This window comes from Giraffa tippelskirchi, chromosome 1, assembly GCF_054371585.1.
Source record: "Giraffa tippelskirchi isolate mGirTip1 chromosome 1, T2T-mGirTip1v1.2.pri, whole genome shotgun sequence".
NCBI lineage: Eukaryota > Metazoa > Chordata > Mammalia > Artiodactyla > Giraffidae > Giraffa > Giraffa tippelskirchi.
Window position 1 is genome coordinate 160,245,674 of NC_137275.1, and position 21,584 is coordinate 160,267,257.

At 38.6% G+C, this 21,584-nt stretch overlaps 1 pseudogene across 1 annotated transcript in view; it reads left to right on the forward strand.

The window, feature by feature from the left end:
- Positions 1–1,192: 1,192 nt before the first annotated feature.
- LOC145516332 (histone-arginine methyltransferase CARM1-like) overlaps positions 1,193–21,584 on the forward strand; it is a 244,702-nt pseudogene continuing 224,310 nt past the window's right edge. Inside the window, exon 1 of the transcript XR_014061308.1 lies at positions 1,193–1,358. The product of XR_014061308.1 is annotated as a histone-arginine methyltransferase CARM1-like (transcript). The remainder of the gene's footprint in view (positions 1,359–21,584) is intronic.

The following is a 21,584-nucleotide window of genomic DNA, read 5'->3' on the forward strand; positions in this document are numbered from 1 at the left end:
CTAATTGTGACACTTGACAGACTTTCAAAAATACTGCCTCATCCTTCACTCTCCAATCTATTGGTTCAGGCAGACTATCTTCTGAGTGGGTAATATCTAATCAAACATATGTACCATCTCTCTTTTACTTTTAATGTGTCTTCCCATGGTAGAAAGGAGGAGACAGACTTCTCCAAGGTCTCTTTTCTAAGGGCACTAACCCATTTATGAGGACTCCACACTCATGACCCTTAGCATCTCCCAAAGGCCTCACCTCCTAATAACATTAGATTGGAGGTTAGGATTCCAGTATGTGAAGTTTTGCTGGGGGACCCAAACATTCACAAATGGCAGTTATTACATTTTGTAATAATTAGTTATTGGGTTGTATGAAATCTTTGGCCCTGTGTAACACTCTTAAACTTCAGATATCTTTGAAGAAAATTTGCCTTGCAGATTAGTTTTGGTCAGCAAATACTAGATCCGTTTTTGTTGCACAGTCGAATTTTTAAAATCTTGGGGTTTTGTTTCTCTCAATCACATAATACCAATTTATACTTTTGAAAGTTTGCTGTGTGAATTTAAAACAGTGTTATTTAGCAAGTCAATTATTTGATTACCTCCCTGTGCTAGTGGCAGCCTGGCATTTAATCTGGCTGAGGCCCACAGACCGCAATTTGAACAATCAGGGTAGTTTTCTGTAATTGCAATAAATCATATCATTAACCATGACAGACTTTTCCTCCCACAGATTTTTTTTTCGGTAACAGTTAACTCCTGAACCCCTCAAGAAAGCCAGATTTCACTGTAGTCAAATGAATTTCATAGTCAGCTGGCGGAATGTAAAGACGGAGCCTGTGTTGGAAAAACACTTATGTCCCGAGAGCGGAGCCTGAAGAGGTCACTCTAACTTTGAGAGATGGAAGGCTCAGATGAATGTGCTGCACACAGAGGCCATCTGAAGGATGATTTGTGAAAGGATGGTCTGCTGCAAGGCTGTTTAATTTTCTCACAGGGAAACAGATGGAGATCAAGATGTGAGGCATACTTACATTGTTACATTTTGGTCATTTATATAAAATACACCTGCCACTGTATTGAGGCTTCCTGGGATAAAAAATATGAAAAGAGAAAATATTTTAAAAGGAACATTTATTGCCACCTTATGTAAGCTCGTTTTACAATATGTTCCTTTTGAATAGGAACTTGAAAAATGGACGAGGTTGAAGGCTCCACCGTCTTAGAAACTTTGACCTTCACATTCGCCCTGTCCAGGCAGTGCCTGATACCTGGCCATGCTTGGTTGTTTATGATGTCCCATGATATACCTTTCTTTGTTATCCCGTTGGTTTTCAAACTGTTGGCTCTGGCCAGGGAAGGTGAGAAATTTAGACCATTTTCACTCAAACCTTACTCATTTTGTTAAGCACATCTCTCTCCCCATTATTGGTATTTTGATCATTTATTTCTTGTTCTGTATCTCTGTCTCCTTTGCTTTGTCTGTAAGTTCAATAAATAGAGTAGTATGATTATCTACATTGTACTTAAAACGGTACCAGGTACTAGTCAGGACTTAACATAGAGAAAGCAATGTAATTTTATATATCTAAACCCTTACTAACCAAGGAATAACGTTCCAGTGGCAAAGACATTGCTCTCCTTGATGTCTTTTGGGATTTTTTTCTACCTTTAAGTCATTTTTGACTGACATTGTGTGCTGTATTAGGTACATGGGAGGTGAATTTTTTGAGTCTTGAATAACCCAAACTGTCATCATTTTGCCAAATTAATTTCTGTCTACTGGCTGAACAGTTCAGTTTTAAGATTGTTTTTCCTCAGACATTTGAATGCATTTCCACATAGTCATCTGGTATTCAGTGTTGTTTTGAGACATTTGTTCTCAAGTCTGATCTAGTCTTTTATAGACAATCCATTTTTCCCCTCTCTAGTGGGAAAAGCTAGTTTTATTCTTCTATCTATACTTGGTGTTCTGAAATTTCACAAAAAATGAATCTGAATCTTTAAAAATTTTAAAAATTTATCTTCTTCAGTAATTGGTAGGCTTTCACTTTTTTGACTTTTTAAAAATATATATAAATTTATTTATTTCTTTGGCTGCACTGAGTCTTAGTTGCAGCATGAGAACTCTTAGTTGCAGCGTATGGGATCTAGTTCCTTGACCAGAAATTGAACCCTGGCCCCTTGCATTGAAAGTGTGGAATCTCAGGCACTGGACCACCGGAGAAGCCACTTACTCATTCAGATCATCACCACCGTCCGTTTCAGAATTCTTTCTTATTTTTCGTTCCTCAACTATAGTAGCTTGTCTTTGTCCTTATTTTATAGACCAGTATTCTTTTGCCTGTTAACTTTTCAAAAACTTTTCTGAACACAGAAGAATATTAAAAAGTGGGTATAGTGGGTACCTGACACCCTCCAGCTAGATTCAACCATTGCTAACATTAGATGCAATATCCTTTGTAATATGTCTGTGGATAGTGAACCTTCTAAAATACCCTCTTCTATCAACTAAATTATTTCTGATTCTTCTGGTGTCAGTTGTTCTGATTATTTCTCTTGGTTATTCTCTTCTGTGGCATTGATTTTCCTTGGTTGTATATATTTATATTTGTTGCTTACACTATTTTATGCACTTTTAAAGACTGGATTGATTAGTGCATAGGATTGGTGGGTATTTCTTATGCAATTATGTCTTGATTATTCTATAGGCTGGTATAAGTTTATACTGACATGCATTTGTGAGTGTCTATTTCCCCAACATACTTTGCTCTTCAGTGAAATGCCTAGTAGTATGCTCTGCATAAGAGGGCAGGGCATGTTGGTTGGCAGGCTTCATTTTATGGTGTGAATGTAAAGCAGACAATCGGCCCAGGGAACCTTTGTTCCAGTTAACAAAAGTATAGATGACACTGGGACTACAATGTATGTGTTACTGGGCAGAGTGATCCTCCTTATTTTTCCTCTTGCATATCTGTTGTTTGGTTCCAGAGTTATCTTCCGCTGTGTTTGCTTGTCTGCTAGATCTATATTCAGGGCCATTGTTGAGTTAGAAGAAGGTACTTCTCTGCACAGATACAAAAGATATGGTTAACAAGAGTGTGGCCTGGATTTCAGCTCCATATAGTGAAGGGAACTAGATGGAAGGCTGTGACAGCTTTTCTAGTGCCCACCCCAATTCCTAATTACATATAATCTCTACATTGTTACCAGTTAGATTTTTCCAGTACTCACAAACATAGCATCTTCACTTGTCCAACAAGAGAGGGAGATGTGAGTGTGAGGCTTCCATCCTGGGTAAAATTATATTAATAGATGCTGGGAAGTCATGAGAGGGAGCTACTGGAATGTTAGGACAAGGGAAGCCTAAAACAGAGATGAAAATGCCTGAATGGAAGTAAGCGATGTGAGGGTAAAACTCAGAAAGGGTACAGGGTTAGCGGTAGCGTCTGGAGCGTCACCTTCATGGAGGTGATCCCTGAAGCCAGGAGAGTGTCAGAAACTGTGATGGGTCGAGTGCAGAGAGCCTTTCCAAACATGTTGAGGGTGGGAAAGGCAAGAATTGGTGATGCTGAGAAGAAACATCTTAGGCATGGGAAAACAGTCTGCCGTTTTATATCATATTGATCCTATATTTACAGTTATTGTTTCCTCACTGAACATTATAAAAAGAACTACTGTGCATGGCGTCCGGTTTCCTCCAGAATCTGACCACTACTTAGCCGCTTCCTGTCCCCCAGCTCCCAGCTTTCCTGGGCACTCCTGCATTTCAAAACTCTTCTATGTATTCTCATATGTGTCTAACTTTGAACATAGTATTTCATGTACTTCTTTTCCATCAACCTGAAAAACTCACTTGTCTCCTCCCAGACTGCCACTGAAACCATTCCCAACTGTAGCCCACGTAGACTTGATTCGTTACTCCATTGTCTTCCCTTTGTAAAAATGTTGCCCTTAAGTTGTATTGCATTTGTTTAATTAGCCATGGCAGAACTATTTCCTGCAAAAACTGTCCTCATCATGCGTCCACATTCCTTGATACTCAACAGGGACGTGCTTAGTAATTGCCAGCTAAGTGGATGAATGAGGTCCGTGTCGCACTCTTTCTGGCCCTTTATTCTCTGACACATCTGCCTCCTTTTGGCCCTCTTTTATAGATACACAGATTTCATTCTTCAGATTCAGAAGAACCCATCTGAAAGACTAACTTGCTCAGAGGCTACAATAGCAAAGAGTCTGTGTATTCCTGTGTACATCCATTCAGTACACAGTACTGGATACTGGCAGAAATACTGGAGATAAACAAAGGCAGACCCAATTCCCAGTCTTCGATGTCAGTGGAAGACACTGCTGTCACTCACTTGATTATACAGGCAAGTATAATCTCGTTCTCCAAAGAAGGAGAACAGTGCTAGGAGAACCTCTAATAGGGCAGTAGGTAGTTAGGGAGGTCACAGAAAGTCTGCGTCTGGGAAAGTGACACATGAGCTGATGTTGAAAAGGAAGAGAGGGCAGAATGATCCAGTAAGAGTGAGCAGGATGTGCAAAGACCCTGTGCGCAGGGGACAGAATGCACTAAAGAGGCCCGTGTGGCCAGTAGTGAGGATCCAAAGTGAGTGTATCGAAGAAGTTGGAAAGCGGTAGGCATCCACACATGCTGTGTCCTCTGGGCCAAGCTAAGTAACTTTTAACTCTTTTTTTTTTTTTTTGGGTTGGACTAAGGTCTTTGTTGATGCATGTGGCCTTTCTCTGGTTGTGGTGAGCGGGGGCTACTCTTTGTCGTGGTGCGTGGGCTTCTCGTTGCAGTGGCTTCTCTTGTCTCTGAGCATGGGCTCTAGCGTGTGCAGGCCTCAGTCTCAGTCATTGTGGTTCCTGGGCTCTAGAGCACAGGCTCAGTAGTTGTGGCACATGGGCTGAATTGCTTCGTGACATGTGGGATCTACCTGGATCCGTGATCGAACTCGTCTCTCCTGCATTCGCAGGTGGATTCTTTTTTTTTTTTTTTGAATTTATTTACTTTTTAATTCAAGGATAATTTCTTTACAGAATGTTTTCTGTCAAATCTTGACATGAATCAGCCATATATATACATATGTTCCCTCCTTCTTGAACCTCTCTCCCATCTCTCTCCCCATCCCACACCTCTAGGTTGATACCAAGCCCCTATTTGAGTTCCCTGAGACATATAGCAAATTCTCATTGCCTATCTATTTGACATATGGTAATGTGAATTTCCATGTTACTCTCTCCATACATCTCACCCCATCCTTCCCTCTCCCTGTGTCCATAAGTCTGTTCTCTATGTCTGTTTCTCCGCAGGTGGATTCTTTACCCCTGAGGCACCACGGAAACCCCTAAGTAGCTTTAGCCTTTAGTATGCAGATCCTGAGACCAGTCTGCCAGGGTTTGGATCATGATTCTAGCACTTATATCCTGTGTGATCTGAGAAAGGCTCTGTGCTTCGGTTTGTTCACCAGGAGCAAAAGGATCATATTAGTAGTACCTACCTTAGGATTAAATTGCACTCATCTCACATGCTAATAAAGTAATGCTTAAAATTCTCCAAGCCAGGCTTCAGCAATACGTGAACCATGAAATTCCAGATGTTCAAGCTGGTTTTAGAAAAGGCAGAGGAACCAGAGATCAAATTGCCATCATCCGATGGATCATCGAAAAAGCAAGAGAGTACGAGAAAAACATCTATTTCTGCTTTATTGACTATGCCAAAGCCTTTGACTGTGTGGATCACAATAAACTGTGGAAAATTCTTCAAGAGATGGGAATACCAGACTACCTGACCTGCCTCTTGAGAAACCTGTATGCAGATCAGGAAGCAACAGTTAAAACTGGACATGGAACAATAGACTGGTTCCAAATTGGGAAAGGAGTACGTCAAGGCTGTATATTGTCACCATGCTTATTTAACTTCTATGCAGAGGACATCATGAGAAACGCTGGGCTGGAGGAATCACAAGCTGGAATCAAGATTGCCAGGAGAAATATCGATAACCTCAGATATGCAGATGACACCACCCTTATGGCAGAAAGTGAAGAACAACTAAAGAGCCTCTTGATGAAGGTGAAAGAGGAGAGTGAAAAAGTTGGCTTAAAGCTCAACATTCAGAAAACTTAGATCATGGCATCTGGTCCCATCACTTCATGGCAGATAGATGGGGAAATAGTGGAAACAGTAGTGGACTTTATTTTTGGGGGCTCCAAAATCACTGCTGATGGTGATTGCAGCCATGGAATTAAAAGATGCTCACTCCTTGGAAGGAAAGTTATGACCAACCTAGACAGCATATTAAAAAGCAGAGACATTACTTTGTCAACAAAGGTCTGTCTAGTCAAGGCTATGGTTTTTCCAGTGGTCATGTATGGATATGAGAGCTGGACTATAAAGAAAGCTGAGCGCCGGAGAATTGATGCTTGTGAATTGTGGTGTTGGAGAAGACTCTTGAGAGTCCCTTGTACAGCAAGGAGATCCAACCAGTCCATCCTAAAGAAGATCAGTCCTGGGTGTTCATTGGAAGGACTGATGTTGAAGCTGAAACTCCAATACTTTGGCCACCTGATGCAAAGAGCTGACTCATTAGAAAAGACCCTAATTCTGGGAAGGATTGGGAGCAGGAGGAGAAGGGCACAACCGAAGATGAGATGGCTGGATGTCATCACCGACTTGATGGACATGGGTTTGGGTGAACTCAGGGAGTTGGTTATGGACAGGGAGGCCTGGCATGCTGCAGTGCATGGGGTCGCCAAGAGTTGGACACGACTGAGCAACTGAACTGAACTAGGATTAAATGAGTTAGTTTGAAAAGCATTTAGAATGGTGCCTAGCACATTGCACTATGATAATTGTCAGCCATCATCATATGTATCCTAGCTGCTAAGTTGCTTCAATCGTGTCCGACTCTTAGTGACCCCATGGACTGCAGCCTACCAGGCTCCTCCATCCCTGGGATTCTTCAGGCAAGAATACTGGAGTGGGTTGCTGTTTCCTTCTCCAATGCATAGAAGTGAAAAGTGAAAGTGAAGTCGCTGAGTCGTGTCCATGGGATTTTCCAGGCAAGAGTACTGGAGTGGGGTGCCATTGCCTTCTCCAATGTATCCTAGACATATTATCAAAATAAATATGAGCTATGTAACAATCAAGGAAGTGTTTGCACTAAATCATGGGAAAAATAAATGAGGCACATACCTGTGATGTGTGTATATACCTATATATATAAACTATACTAATGACAATATAGATGTTTATACATGTATATAAAATATATACTGATGATACACATCTTACGTATTTTATGTGTATGTCATCACTGGTGTGTATTTAAAAAAACATGTATATAGTATATATATCATCGTATGTGTGTGTATATATATATTATTGATTTTTATGACAGTGTAGATACTTCCCTGTATATAATCTTGTCCATATTTATTTTTGTAGTATGCCTGGGAAAGATATGTTATATTGGAAAGTAGAGAGAGGAGGAAAATTAAAAGATTATTTTTCTAATTTTCCTTTCAGAACTATAATTTGAGACTATAAAGACTATTACAGTTAAAAACCTCTATGTGTAAAGGATATTTTTTCTTTCCATTTATTACATCTATTTAAGAGCAGAAGGACCTGTAGCTATTTTTCTATAAGCTATCATTTTTCTATAAGCTGAGAAGCAGCATGCTTTATGCAGCTGAATACATTGATCCAGTACTGCTTGACCCCTTAAGTCAAGGTGGACGTGCAATAGCAGAAATCTTGCTAATAAAACCCACTTTTTCAAATCGCTAACTACTACTAAAATATGCTTGCCTAAAGAGTATAAAAAGATTTCATTTCAAGCATCATTGAGTTGTGAAAGTAAGAGTTATGCATAATTTATTTTATTGGAACCACTATATAAGAGGCCTTATTGATTTTCATTGGTGACCATATATAACTTGTAACATTTCCTTAAAGATCATTTTGATTGCAGTTGTGTTAAAATAACATCAAAAGTACAAATAAAGGGAAAAGAAAGATTTCATTTAGAATTCATCTTTTTATTGAGTGCCAGCTTTGTGGTATTCAGCAAAAGTAGAGACTGGTGTGTGTTTGTGTTTGTGTGTGGGGGGTGTGGGGGTATGATTGGGGGTGTGTGTGTGGTGGGTATGTGTGTGGTGTGTGTGTGTGGGTGTGTGTCCAAGTTTAGTGTTTCGCAGAAGATATTAGCTTTTGAATACATTTAGACCATGAAACAATATTTCCTTTGTCTTCTTTTGTCATTGTTAATTAGGAAAAATTGCCAGACTCCCCAGCGGTAGCATGTCTAATTTAATAACCTGAGAATCTGATGCTTGAAAATATAATGAAATGTACTAAATACCATGGCCGCTTTATAATTACTGATAAAAAACATATTGTAACTAATCTTTACTGATTAGAAAAGACTTTTATGAAGCACAAAATAGAGTCAGATGAGAACTACAGCTCTATCTGCATAATTTAATATAATTATCAATCAGGAAATTATTCTTGAGCATGGGCTGATGGGCCAGAATTTGGTTGAAGGTGAAGAATATCAGTCAGCAAACCTCGTGCTAGATTTTTTTTCTTACCTATTACAAGTCTCCCTTTCTCTCTCTTTCTCTTTTTTTAGGGATGGCAAAGCTGTTATCATTTGGTTTCCACCAGCAGTCTAAGTTATCATCCTGACAGAAACGGCAGTTTTACGTGATGTTTTCATACCATGTATACTGCCTGAGTCAATATTTCTATATGTTAATACTTTAGAAATTCCAAGCTCTTCCAATATTTTCTTTGGTTTAAAAAAATTATATAGGTGGTAGTGTGAAATAGTCATCCTTACTTGCATTGAATTCCAGTTTGAGTCTTCCCTAGGTGTGTGACCCCAGAGAATGATGAGTTTGTCAGGTGTCTTAACCTTGGAATCTCAATTTCCTTATCTGACAGCACTGATACATTTATTACAGGGATTAAATTTCAATATAAATCTTGTTACCTAAAACATGATAGGTATCAAAAAATCTTTTCCTTTCTCTTCTGCTTCTTTCCTTGAGAAAGCAGCCTGATATGGGAGCAGTGACATGAAAGCATAAGGTAATGTGTGACTTTGAAGCAGTGACACAACTTATTAGGTTATATCTTAAGTGCCTTTAATTTTGTTGGGAGAGAGGAACCCTACATGCGTGGGAGATGGTTGAACGTGGTGATTCAGAGCTTGGAGGTGAATGAATTTAAGCTTGGATGAGCTTGAATCCTGGCTCAGCTACTTGTGAGGTTTGTGTTCTGGGAGATGAATGTCTTTCCTGATATGTAAAACAGGGGCCGTAGCAGTGTCACTTCCTCTAAAAGATTAAATAGTGAAGGTTCAATAAATTGAAGCATGTGAAACCTCATACATAAGGGACCCATGAATGCTTTCCTGTGTCCTTGTATTTTAGGTGTGTGATTTACATATCACACACCCTGGTGAGGCCTTTTGCTTCACCGATCTGCCCCTTATTTCTGATCCTGGCATCTGAAATTCATCTGTTTAGGTGAAACATGGATTTTTATTCCCCATTTAGCAACTCTTTTGACTGCAGTACTGCAAGGATAGTTTAATTAGTTCGAATGGATTTGTGATTGGTGGTGGAATCAGATTTTTTTCCCCTACTAATAATGGTAGCAAAGAGGTTCAAAAGCAGGCTGTAGCTAGCAACACAAACTCCTCCAAAGAATAAAAACATCTCTGCATAGTATCTCCAAAATTACACATTTTCAGGTAGTATCAAGGGATTGAGAAGACAGACGAAGCTCCAAAATGTTTTAAAAAATGATCACATTTTTTCCTTAGCGTAGACCAAATTCCCTGCATATGTTATTTGCTTATTTCATGCATTTTTTTCCTCTGTGCAAATTTATTGAGCATTTAATAGATTTTGAAGGTTCGGGTATGATCCCTACCTTCAGGATACTCATAGATAGGATCAGAGAGTGGTGGGGACCAATGCATGCATGGATGATGTGATAATACACTCCGATGGATGGTGCTGCAGACCTGCAAAGATGTGTTGGAGACGTGAGAAGGGGCTCCTGACCTGACCTGGGGAAAAGCAGGAAGGGAAAAATGGAGACAGCAATGACCAGGGACCAGTCCTCAGAGGTGGTTCTGTGTTTCTCGAGGTGTTCAGAATCTATGGGGGCAAGTTTGGTTGTCACGATGATTGGGGAGTGACGTAACTGACCTTTTAGTGAGTGAAGGCAATAATGCTAAGTGCCCTTTAAAGTACAGGACAATTCCACACACTAAAGCTCTCATTTCACAAATGTTAATGGTTGAGAAACACTGAACGAAGAGGCAGAATAAAGGGAGTGGCATTATATTCTGTATCTACCATGGCATCAGGAGTGGTAGAGGGGAAGGTTTGCTTTGAGCTTGTAGCACTTGTGAAAATAAAAGCAGTTAGAAAGCGAGAGTGGTCTTTTTCTGTCTGTTGCTTTCTGTTGAAATGCCTTGCCCTGGCTTTGCAAGACCACAACTTTCCCAAAGCTTAATAATCCATGCTGGCTTGAATATGCCTAGTGGAGAGGCCAGGACTTCTCAAGCCCCTGGAGAAAGAGTCCACCCACTTCACCAGCAGAATGATGAAAACCCCAGGAAAAAAACATTTCCTTTTTTTGTTTTTCTTTCCAACAGACTGCCAAGTTAAGAAGGGGCCAACTATAAAACAGTGGTGACACTCTGAACCAGAAAATCTGTTTTTCTTTGCTTTGATACATTTTAAAATAGCTCTGCTCAGACATCCAGAGAAGTTAATAGAGTTGTCCATGGCTATAGCCTAAAAGGAGAGGAGACACCAGGAGAAACAATTAAGTTGAGCACATGTAGGGGAAAGAGGAAAGGAAGAGGAACAGGGCTCGTGGGTCTGGGTGCCTTTGGCCCCAGGGGAGCACGCAGTGATCACAGAGGACATAGCCCAGTAGTGAAGGCACAGCTAAGGAGCCCCAGAATTTCAGCAGAAACGGTTTCAAGATGATACATGTAAAGGTTCAGTCTCCACCTCATTAAATCCCAGGGTTTTGCAGAAATGTGGTGCAGGCCAGAGCTGGCTGGAGCTGGGGATGGTGGAGGAGGTGTGGCAAATAGGAAGAGGCATAAGGAGGAGCTAGGTCAGCCAGTCCCTCCCTTGGCCTTCATTCGGCACCTCTGACTTTTATATATATTGGAGGTCTGTGTAAGATTTCATAACAAATAATGAAGAAATTTAAAAAATTTTTAAACTTTTCCTTTAAAAATTCTTTGGAAAACCACTAGTACTTAAGTATTGAAATGTTCTTTCCTGTTAGCTGTTCATTTAGAAATTAATCTGCTGTACAACTTTGGCCTAATGCCTGGGCCTCTCTGTGCCACCATTTTTTTCTCATCCGGATGATAAGGGAGTCAGGCTAGAATTCCTAAGGACCTTGCTGCTTTATCATCCTGTGAATTTTCAAATGTATTAATCAGTTTACTGCACTGTTACGAAAGGGAATGATTCAGTAGCCCACGTATGGATTGATTCACAGATGACCCACACAGAAGACCTAGGAGAGTCTAGGTTTTCGATCTGAAAGTTACAAGAGGTGTGAAATGAAAATGTGGTTATTTATGGACATTCACAGTTTCCTGCACTCACAGATGCTAGTGGTTTCATCTAGGCAGAACATCTCGACAAAGAACAGGAGCCCTAATTCACCAGTTTCCCCAGTGCTCTAGGTCTTTAACTGGGACAGTTAGTGGACCACCCTTCCATAGGGTAAATGTGTCAGTTTTTATGGGGTAACTAAAGTTTTTACAGCAGCATAGTCAGAAAAATAGGTCTCTCAATTCATGTGGTTAAATATCTTTAATTAGTTAGATACATGTGTAAAATCACTTTTCTTAGAACCCTTTGACTAAGCAGTACTCTCTTTATGGCCATGCTTCCAATGCAAGGATTTGGAAGCACTGTGCAGCCTTTCTGTTGTTATAGTTTCATACATCTGCTTCCTGTTTTCCTATTAGCAGTTAAAAAACAGTGTTACTTAAAAAAAAATAAAAATAAAAAATAAAAAAATAAAAAAAAACAGTGTTACTTATTTGACCTCCATTAATTTTAAGCATATTATCCCTGCTGAAGGTTTGTTAAGGAGCAGCCCCTCTGGGTTCTGCTATCATCTCTTCTATTTTCCTGGGTAGGTCCCTTGACTATTTGTCAGCAGTTTAAAATGGTTTTGAAGGATTGTTGGGTTTAGGCTCGCTCTCTACTTGTTTGTTTTGAAGCATACTGGCTGGCATATAGTAATTTGTCCAGAATGATCTTCACATTAAAAGAGAGATGAAATGCTCAAGGAGAAGAGAAAAACATAACACAACTTTATACACCAATTACAAATCCACACATTGATATTTTATTTAATTCTCACAACAACCCCATGAGGAAGGTATTAGTATTATTATTATTCTCATCATTATCATAATCATTATTATCTTATAGGTGAGGAAATTGAGACTTAGAGAAGTGAAACAACTGACCCAAAGACTCATAAGCCTGTTTCTAATGCTTAGCAAACTTACTTAGCTAACTTCTTGGTGGATGATTGTAGAAATTATAAAGATATGTAGCAGTATATTCTTCAGTTACATGTATGGTTTTGTAGTCTAGTATCTGAGATTTTTGTACTAATTTAAATTGCAATGAGGGCTGTTCTGTGCTTATTTGCTCAGTTGTGTCCGACTCTTTGCTACCTCATGGACTGGTAGCCTGCCAGGCTACTCTACCCATGGGGATTCTCCAGGCAAGAATATTGGAGTGGGATGCCATGCCCTCCTCCAGGGTATCTTCCCAACTCAAGGATTGAACCCAGGTCTCCTGTGTTGCAGGCGGATTCTTTACTGTCTGAGCCACCAGGGAAGCCCAATGAGAGCACAGCACTTTTATTAGATTAATTCACACTGGGCTCTGATGAAATATCATGGACACCAGGTGACATGTGACTGTTATTTTGTAGGAGCTTTTATTTGGGGGCTGGTGTTTTCATAGTTTATTGCTAATGCATCCAGAACATGGACTGTCAAAGTGCAGGCTGGCCCACAGCCTTCCGCTATGGAATGCATGGCCACTGATGTCTCTCAGTAATGTCTTGTGATTCTGTGGAACAGAATGCTCTGTCTAGTTCCTTTCCTTTGTTATTTCTGAAAGCAGATTTGAACCCTAAAGTCTTTCTTTCCATGAGTGCTTAGAGATAAATAGTGAGAGAAAAGGATTCATTACACATTGTTTTTCAGCCTTTCTAAGGAGGGAGGAAAGCAAGTGAATTCGAGTGATGTCAAGTATCAATGCTGGTCTGTTTCAATGGTGCAGCACAATTTCTCCTTTGAGAATACTGTCAGTATTTAACATTGCCTTGACTCCGATCTCTCCATAGTTCTTAAAGTTGCTGGTATTTACAGAAACACAATAAAATAGCACATCATTAAAACGTTGTGACTTTTGCTTACCAATTTCACCTGTTTTCTCCAAGAAGGTTAGTCTCAAGTTTTCCCATTTTGCCCTCATAAAATCTTACAAACAGCTTGAAATTCTTATCAGAAATGGTAAGACTGTAAATTGTAAATAATTTTCACTAACTGTGTACTTTGACCAGTATCTCCCTCCTGCTACACATCTGTAGCTCAGTTTATGCTAATTTCTTGCACTTTTTTTTTTTACATATTGTTTGGTCATTAATTTAACCTTACATATGTACAAATTGTTTTTGAGGGCACCGGATTATATTCATTTTTTAACGTGAAGGCTTTTTCCGTCAGTGTAGAAGTATTGCAAACTCGTTATGTAAAGAAAAAAAAGGAAACCATACAAAGATGGAAGACAAAAGAAAACAAAACTTTCTCACAAGACAATCATCACTAATACTGTTTCTCTAAGTCTCTTGGTTATAAGTACATATTTTTTATATATTTATTTTTACAACCTATGTAAAATTGGTGCTCTGGTTTTTCAGTTGGTCATAGTGTAGCAGTTTTCTGTGCTAAAAAAGATTATCTCTAAATATCATCCTAAGTAACTCAATGGTATTGTATTAAATATCTAACATAATTTTCTGCTATTAAACTCAGGAAAAGAAGGATTTTTAATATCTTTAAGGGTACAGATCACTCAACATTCTGTTTTATAATATTGGTATAGGAGATACAGGTGGATGACATCACCGACTCAATGGATATGAGTTTGAGCAAACTCCGGGAGATAGTGAAGGACGGGGGAGCCTGGCATGCTGCAGTCCATGGGGTGGCAAAGAGTTGGACAGGACTGAGCAACTGAACAACAGTAAGCAGATTGCAGGTACCACCAGACAGGATGGCCAGGAGCCTTTGCGCTGGAGGAGTCTTTAAAGGCTTCTACTATATGAAGCATTAACCTTTTTGGGTGGGTGTCAAGGGGTTGTTAGGACAGCAACTCTTTACCAGCATGTAAGGCCATACCAGTCGAACTGGGTGAAAATTAGTTCTGGCTTTCCTTTTAGCCCAGACCAGGACTTTCCCTTTCGTAGTCTGGACCAGGACTAGGTCACCTGCTAAACAGTTATTATTCTGGAAAATTCTAACTAGTTCAGTGAGAAGTGTAAAAATAATGGAAAAAGGAGAGAAAATCTGTAAATGCTGTAAGTATGTACCTTTAAAAATTAAGGAGAATCAATTGAAAAATTAGAATTATCCAGAGTTGTGGCCAGATTCAAAACAAATACACAGATATAGTTCATGTGGCCACAGAGGAGCTAAAGTATAATAGAGCCTATAATGGAATAAATTCTGTTTAGACAGTTGTTGCAAATATAAATAGGAGTGACCTTAAAAACAGTCTAGTGATTTACATTAAGAGACTTTAAAACTTGACTGGGAGCCATGAAACACTTGTATAAATGAAGAAATATCCTGTGTTCCATATTGGAAAAATTCATTATTATTAATGCTAGTATTAAAATATACTCTAAACTGTAATCAACAGACTGATCAAAGGGGGAGAATTGATATCCCAGAAGTAGACGTAAGGGCCTAATTTTCTGTGCATGTGTGCATGCACACTAAGTCGCTTCAGTCGTGTCCAACTCTTTGTGACCCTGTGGACTGTAGTCTACCAGGCTCCCCTGTCTGTGAGATTCTCCAGGCAAGAATACTGGAGTGCGTTGCCATGCTCTGCTCCAGGGGATCTTCCTACTCAGGGATCAAACCCATGTCTCTTACATCTCCTGCATTTGCAGGCAGGTTCTTTTACTGCTAGTACCACCTGGTACCATGCATATTATTGTGGAATACTATCAGGTGTTATTGTGGGAGGAAATGTATACGGAGGTTAAAAAAACATACTGTGGAATCAGACTGGCACAACTGAAATCCAAAATCCTTTAATTTTTGTGGTTTGCTGTTGTTTTCCTCATTGTTGTAATGGGGGGATAGTAACTCCAATTATCTGAATATTAAACAGTGCATGGTACATAGTCAACAAATGGTAGAGTTAATTAATGTTACTCCAACTTCAGATGTTTGGAAAATTATGCTTCCTGTTTCTTTCCAAACTTATTATCCTTATGATTTTAAGATGTGTTCTTAAATCTGTATTTATTAATTATTAAAGATAAAGAAAATATAATAGCATTTGACTTCTATGGAGTATAAGGAGATAAATATAATATTTTGTGTCCCTAAAATTCATCCAGTCATTATTTATCATGATAGTTGTCATTTTTACTTGAGTTCCAGGAGCATCTTAGAAATAAGTCATGCATTTCAATGATTGAATTATATGCAATGTCAAGTCTGTGATTTACTGTACTATTATATATAAGCAATCCTTGGTTATAACTATGATAATTTCTATTGTGGAAAGTTTGAGAAACATGAAAAGGTATGAAGAAGAAATTTAGAATGATTCATAATTCCATCACTTGAAGATAATCATTGTTAATATTCTTAGGTCTTTCCTTCTGGATTCTTTTTCCATTTAGTATGTATTTTAGTTTCAGAATTAATAGATACATTTAATCCAATTTTAATAAAATCTCAGCTGAAGTTGCTGGAAATTCAATTTAACTTAACAAAATTATTCTAAAAAGTTATATGGAAGAATAATAAAAACAGTTCAAAAAATGTTTCAAAAAAAAATAAAAACATCTATCAGATATGAAACTGGGTGGTAAAACTCCAAGAATGAAAATTGAATTGTACTGGTACAAGATTGGATAGTAGATTTGTATGTAGTATTATAGATATCCTAGAAATAGAATTTAGTGTTTAGAAGAATTCAGTACATGATAAGAATTGCCATCATTATTGGTGGAAGGAGACATTATTTAGAAAATTTGAGATAATGAATTAGTACCTTACCTTTGACCATAAAGCAAAAGCAATTTCATAGCAATCTAAGGCTAAAACCATTACAGTTTCCAAATTGGGTACTGTATTTGTAACTTTAATACAGGCTTTCTTTATCCTAGCCTGTACCTTTCTGGTAATAGTCTATTTTAAAAAGGTGTTTTCTTCTTTTATCTCATTAAGAACTTTAAAACTTTCTTCTTGCAGTAAGTTTGTTTTATCAAAGTGACTTTTATTTGAGAGCATTATTTACTATGCTTTTTGTGTGTTTTCAAGTAATTTCATAGGCCCAGCACATTTACTCATTCTTAGAGAGTAGTAATTATTTTATTATAGCAAAATTAGTTTGTCATGTTTTATAGATGGATTCTACAATCTTTTTCAGAATTCAGAAGGCACTTTTCTGAATTCTGAAATTCACTCAAGTACTTGTTTTTACTTATGTCTGATTTATTTTGTTTCACGTCTCTGATTTCATATATTGCACATGATCACTGAGTTCCTCTTCATGATCCAATCTAATATGGAGAGGATTCTACTCATTTGGATTTCCATTGCCCCCCTATTAGGACTTTGATTTGTTTAACTCCTGTAAGTGTTTCATCAAATAACCACTGGAAATCCATGCAAAGTTGTTGCACCTGTAGCATTTTAATTGTTGAGGGCAGAAGCACGATTCCAAGATTACCCAAGAATTGTGTGACTGAATAATTGCTCCTCTAGAGTCCTCTATTCACTTGGATTGTACTATTCACCGACCTGTGATAGGTAGATCTATCATGCACCTCAACATTTGTCTGGTCACTTAACAGTTCCCATTTTTGGTTTGTGATATGCTGAGTATATTCAGTAATTTTAGCATTGTTAGAAAATTCTAGAAAGAATCTTCAAGTTAAAATTAATTGTGACCTACTATTGGAGAAGGCAATGGCACCCCACTCCAGTACTCTTGCCTAGAAAATCCCACGGACAGAGGAGCCTGGTAGGCTACAGTCCATGGGGTCGCTAAGAGTCAGGACACGACTGAGCGACTTCACTTTCACTTTTCCCTTCATGCACTGGAGAAAGAAATGGCAACCCACTCCAGTGTTCTTGCCTGGAGAATCCCAGGGATGGCGGAGCCTGGTGGGCTGCCGTCTATGGGGTCGCACAGAGTCAGACACGACTGAAGCGACTTAGCAGCCACAGCAGCAGTGACCTACTATGAACAAAAATGTCATATGACTTTCTGGAGAATGATAAAGAATGTTGATGCCGTTAGCAGCAAGAAATAATGAATGAGTGTCAGATAATAAACACTGATAAGGAAACCCAATACACTGAAATTTTAAACTTTTCCTAGTATATAAACCCTTTTATTTTTTGTATTCTCCTTTTTTTTTTTTTTAAAAAAAAAGGCTTGCAGTAAAGTTACTGTTTCCTTTTCCTTCTTTAATGCAATTGTTGAGAGGATTCAGTTGGTAATGAAAATGCCTTGGTCTGTTTTTAAACTGTTTGAGAATGTGCTTTAGAAACATGAGTATTTTTTCTTCTTCAAATACTCTTGTAATAATCTTTAAGCAGCTGCTGCTAAGTCTCTTCAGTCGTGTCCGACTCTGTGCGACCCCGTAGACGGCAGCCCACCAGGCTCCGCCGTCCCTGGGATTCTCCAGGCAAGAACACTGGGGTGGGTTGCCATTTCCTTCTCCAGTGCATGAAAGTGAAAAGTGAAAGTGTAGTCACTCAGTCGTGTCCGACTCTTAGCGACCCCATGGACTGCAGCCTACCAGGCTTCTCCGTCCATGGGATTTTTCAGGCAAGAGTACTGGAGTGGGGTGCCATTGCCTTCTCCGCTTTAAGCAGCAGTCATTGTAAATGTCAGTTCACTTTCCTAGAGGATGGACCCCAGTGTGAGGATCATAGCTGCCCATATCTCACCTGACCCTGAGGGGCTTACTTTGATTAACTTCATAAACCAAGGCCAGCTGACCAGCTTGAGCTTCACAGGAGGTAGGCTTCTTTCTGTTTGGGCACAACTAATGTCTTCTACAGGTAGTTAAGCCAGCCAGTGAAGATGTCACACTTCCAAATTCTTCAAATTGTGCTCTGATCTCATAATTTTTCTGCTTAATTCTACAGGTGAAGTAGCACCTGGATGAAACCTTTGTAGGTTCTATTAATTTAAAATAATTTTTATTGTGGTGAAATATACATAAGATAACATTTAGCATTTTAACCATTTTTAAGTGTATAGTTTAGTGGCATTAAGTTCAGTCACAATGTGTGCAGCTATTACTATCAGATTGGCCGATAAGTTCATTTGGATTTTTCCGTAAGATGTAATGGAACAACCTGAACAAACCATTTGGCCAACCCAGTACTATCCATTTCCAGAACTTTTTGTTACCCCAAACAGAAACTCGGTGCCCATTAAATGGTAACCCTCTACTCTTTCTTCCTCCGAGTCCTGGTCACCTCTGCTCTAACCTTCTGTCTGTATGAGAATGCCTCCTCTAGGCATCTCGCGCAGGTGTAACCATGCAGTCGTCCTTTTGTGTCTGGTCTGTCTCATGTAGCTCAGTGCTTTCAGGTTTCATCCATGCTGCAGTGAGTATCAGAACTTTTTTTCCTTGCCCTTGGTTCTACCCCTCGTTCTCCTCCTCTGATTCCACCCTTATTCATGTATCACAATTTGATTTCTTTTGAGTCCCTGCTTTAAATTATTTTTTGTGTTTATATCTAGGATGAAATTGGTGGATCAGTGATTAAGTTTAAGAGGATCCACTGAATTGTTTTCCATAGTGACTACCTCATTCCATACTCTCATTACAATGTACAGGTTATAATGTCTTCAGCTCCTCATTAACTTTTGTTATTTTGGGAGCGAGATTGTTTGTTTTTATAGTAGTCATTCTAACAGATGTGAGGTGGTATCTCATTTTGATTTTGACATGTGTTTCCATAATGGTTAGTGATGTTGAACACCTTTTCATCTGTTCTTGACCATTTGTGTATTTTCTTTGGAGAATTATCTGTTTAAGCCCTTTATTTTTGAATTAGGCTGTTTGTGTTTTTTTTGCTGTTGTTGAGTTGTAACTTCTTTATATCTTCTGGATATTGATCCTTTATCAGAAATATGCTTTGCAAACAGGTTCTACCATTCTTTGGGTTTTCTTTTCATTCTCTTGATATTGTCTTTAGATGCCCCAAAGCTGTTAATTTTGATGAAATCTAGTTTATCTATATTTTTAATCTATAGTTGCCTGTACTCTATTCTTTTTTTAATTAAAAGGACATTTGTATATGGTGGTTTAGTCACTAAGTTGTGTCTGACTCTTGCAACCCAATGGACTGTAGCCTGCCAGGCTCCTCTGTCCGTGGGATTTCCTAGGCAAGAATACTGGAGTGGGTTGCCATTTCCTTCTTTAGAGGGGCTTCCCAACCCACAGATCGAATCTGGGTCTACTGTGTTGCAGGCAGTCTCCTGCATTGCAGGTGGATTCTTTACCGACTGAGCCTCATTCTTTACCGACTGAGCCATTCTTTACTTTCCTGAGCCAGGAAAGCCCTTACATAACTATTTCCTCCCAAATGGTAGATCCATTAGTGTATTGGATACCCTATTCAAAATATATTCTAAATCTCCCTGAAAAAACAAATGTTTGCTTCATGAACCAAAATAATATAACATAGCACAGTGATTAGAGCATGATCTGAAAGTTAGACTGGTAGGGTTTTAAGTTTGTTTAGCCACCCTCTAGTTGTGTGATTTGGGGCAGATTAAGTCATACTTCTATGCCTCAGTTTTATCATCTATAATTTTGGATTATAATAGTGCTGAACTTAACAGGTTGTTAGAATTAAATGAGGTAATTGCTGTCAAATCTCTAGAACATTGCTATTAAATTATAAGTCAATGTATGTTGGCTGTTATTATCCTACTTTGGAAAGCAGGTGGGATTTAGATAGAGCTAGTGTAAAATAGACCACTAGTATATTCTTTATAACCTTATAGATAAATTTGTCAGGATTCTCTGTATAACTTTTCCAGAATTTTTATTGCTCTTTTCTCTGTCTTTGACCTTATGCACAAGAGCTAGCTAACCTGCTTAACCTCAGTAAAAACTTTAAAGTTGTTTATATAGAGCTCAAAAATACCCCTAAAAAAAGTCAGAATGAGCAGGCAAGGATATTCTGACACAGAAAATAATTCATGTTGTAAAGCTGAGAGAAGTTTGGCCTAGTCTCTTATTCCTAACTTGATCTTAAGATGTCAACCCAGTTTTGGATCACATTCCTTTAGACAGATAAGGAAAATATAAGAGAGATGATTTTACTGTCACAAATTAGGACTAAACTCAACTGACAGCTGGTCTTGCTAGATAGCTAATTACTGTCAGAACAAACCGTGGCTCACAATCAACTACTTCTCAAATACGGTCACTATTTTTAATAGATATTCTAGGTTGTTGCATTGGTTTATATCTAGTAACTATACAAAAGGTCAACTCAGGGTGTTGCCTAGGGGTTAGTTTTACAACTGGTTCATCTTAGAGGGTTCATGAGGATGTTGCATTACTTAAAATCAATAATGCCAATTTTGAAAATTTTCCAGGGGGAGAAAAATCGAGCACAGCCATACTTTCTTTGAAGCATTGGAGTGCCATTCTTTTCCCCCTCTTTGAATTAGAACAGATCCAAAGCTGTTTTCTCAATATATGTTAGCTTTATCCAGTGATCTTCCATCAACTATTTTGGTCCATCCCATTTGAAGTGGACTGTCTTATTTTGGGGCCAAGGATACTTGATTTAGCTCCTCAATTTTTAATATCAAAACATGTAAATCTTCCATTTGGGGGGAAAGAGGGAAACTGGGCCTTGTAGTTTCTTGAGAGAGACTAGAACACAACCATCTGCTGTCCGGAGTTCACAAAAGTCAACAATTCAACAATTTAAAATAATATACATGGAGGGTCGTGACTGAAACGATCAAATTTACCCCTTCCTCTAGATATACTAACTAGGCTGTTAATGACTGGAGAGCGTTACTTTTGCTCTTAGAAGAGTAACTTGATTTATTTACAATTTGTCCTGAAATTCTCAACTTAAGTTGAAATATAAGTAGAAGCTATATGAAATTTAGCCTGGTATTTATCTGTTGAGAGTGTTGTCCAGCAAATCACTCTATTCTCAAAATTCAGAGAAGGAATTTCTTAGGTATCTCTG